The following is a 2,403-nucleotide window of genomic DNA, read 5'->3' on the forward strand; positions in this document are numbered from 1 at the left end:
GGCTTGAGTCTGTGCATGCTGGTGGCAGGCCAGGGAATATCCAAAAAGTCACTCTTCATAGCTGCTGGCTTGAGTCTGTGCATGCTGGTGGCAGGCTAGGGAATATCCCAAAAAGTCACTCTTCATAGCTGCTGGCTTGAGTCTGTGCATGCTGGTGGCAGGCCAGGGAATATCTTCCAAAAAGTCACTCTTCATAGCTGCTGGCTTGAGTCTGTGCATGCTGGTGGCAGGCCAGGGAATATCCCAAAAGTCACTCTTCATAGCTGCTGGCTTGAGTCTGTGCATGCTGGTGGCAGGCCAGGGAATATCCCTAAAGTCACTCTTCATAGCTGCTGGCTTGAGTCTGTGCATGCTGGTGGCAGGCCAGGGAATATCCCAAAAGTCACTCTTCATAGCTGCTGGCTTGAGTCTGTGCATGCTGGTGGCAGGCCAGGGAATATCCCTAAAGTCACTCTTCATAGCTGCTGGCTTGAGTCTGTGCATGCTGGTGGCAGGCCAGGGAATATCCCAAAAGTCACTCTTCATAGCTGCTGGCTTGAGTCTGTGCATGCTGGTGGTAGGCCAGGGAATATCCCAAAAGGTGGCTGGCAGGCTGGTGGCAGGGAATATCAAAAAGTCACTCTTCATAGCTGCTGGCTTGAGTCTGTGCATGCCGGTGGCAGGCCAGGGAATATCCCTAAAGTCACTCTTCATAGCTGCTGGCTTGAGTCTGTGCATGCTGGTGGCAGGCCAGGGAATATCCCAAAAGTCACTCTTCATAGCTGCTGGCTTGAGTCTGTGCATGCTGGTGGCAGGCCAGGGAATATCCCAAAAGTCACTCTTCATAGCTGCTGGCTTGAGTCTGTGCATGCTGGTGGCAGGCCAGGGAATATCCCAAAAGTCACTCTTCATAGCTGCTGGCTTGAGTCTGTGCATGCTGGTGGCAGGCCAGGGAATATCCCTAAAGTCACTCTTCATAGCTGCTGGCTTGAGTCTGTGCATGCTGGTGGCAGAATATCCCAAAAGTCACTCTTCATAGCTGCTGGCTTGAGTCTGTGCATGCTGGTGGCAGGCCAGGGAATATCCCTAAAGTCACTCTTCATAGCTGCTGGCTTGAGTCTGTGCATGCTGGTGGCAGGCCAGGGAATATCCCAAAAGTCACTCTTCATAGCTGCTGGCTTGAGTCTGTGCATGCTGGTGGCAGGCCAGGGAATATCCCAAAAGTCACTCTTCATAGCTGCTGGCTTGAGTCTGTGCATGCTGGTGGCAGGCCAGGGAATATCCCTAAAGTCACTCTTCATAGCTGCTGGCTTGAGTCTGTGCATGCTGGTGGCAGGCCAGGGAATATCCCAAAGTCAAAGCTCTGGCTTGAGTCTTCATGCTGGTAGCTGTCACTCTTCTGGCTGCTGGCTTGAGTCTGTGCATGCTGGTGGCAGGCCAGGGAATATCCCAAAAGTCACTCTTCATAGCTGCTGGCTTGAGTCTGTGCATGCTGGTGGCAGGCCAGGGAATATCCCAAAAGTCACTCTTCATAGCTGCTGGCTTGAGTCTGTGCATGCTGGTGGCAGGCCAGGGAATATCCCAAAAGTCACTCTTCATAGCTGCTGGCTTGAGTCTGTGCATGCTGGTGGCAGGCCAGGGAATATCCCAAAGTCACTCTTCATAGCTGCTGGCTTGAGTCTGTGCATGCTGGTGGCAGGCCAGGGAATATCCCAAAAGTCACTCTTCATAGCTGCTGGCTTGAGTCTGTGCATAGCTGCTGGCTTGAGTCTGTGCATGCTGGTGGCAGGCCAAAAGGGAATATCCCCAGGGAATATCCCAAAAGTCACTCTTCATAGCTGCTGGCTTGAGTCTGTGCATGCTGGTGGCAGGCCAGGGAATATCCCTAAAGTCACTCTTCATAGCTGCTGGCTTGAGTCTGTGCATGCTGGTGGCAGGCCAGGGAATATCCCTAAAGTCACTCTTCATAGCTGCTGGCTTGAGTCTGTGCATGCTGGTGGCAGGCCAGGGAATATCCCTAAAGTCACTCTTCATAGCTGCTGGCTTGAGTCTGTGCATGCTGGTGGCAGGCCAGGGAATATCCCAAAAGTCAATATCCCATGCTGGTGGCAGGCCAGGGAATAAAAGTCACTCTTCATAGCTGCTGGCTTGAGTCTGTGCATGCTGGTGGCAGGCCAGGGAATATCCCTAAAGTCACTCTTCATAGCTGCTGGCTTGAGTCTGTGCATGCTGGTGGCAGGCTAGGGAATATCCCTAAAGTCACTCTTCATAGCTGCTGGCTTGAGTCTGTGCATGCTGGTGGCAGGCTAGGGAATATCCCTAAAGTCACTCTTCATAGCTGCTGGCTTGAGTCTGTGCATGCTGGTGGCAGGCCAGGGAATATCCCTAAAGTCACTCTTCATAGCTGCTGGCTTGAGTCTGTGC

At 52.7% G+C, this 2,403-nt stretch overlaps 1 long non-coding RNA gene across 1 annotated transcript; it reads left to right on the top strand.

Annotated features, from left to right (window-relative positions):
- Positions 1–18: 18 nt before the first annotated feature.
- On the top strand, positions 19–2,304 carry LOC127922929 (uncharacterized). The gene is made up of 2 exons (XR_008112889.1): positions 19–114; positions 2,173–2,304. It is a non-coding gene; the product is annotated as an uncharacterized LOC127922929 (long non-coding RNA).
- The last annotated feature ends 99 nt before the right edge of the window (positions 2,305–2,403 follow it).

Source organism: Oncorhynchus keta, unplaced genomic scaffold (genome assembly GCF_023373465.1).
Source record: "Oncorhynchus keta strain PuntledgeMale-10-30-2019 unplaced genomic scaffold, Oket_V2 Un_contig_27718_pilon_pilon, whole genome shotgun sequence".
In the NCBI taxonomy this organism is placed as follows: Eukaryota; Metazoa; Chordata; class Actinopteri; order Salmoniformes; family Salmonidae; genus Oncorhynchus; species Oncorhynchus keta.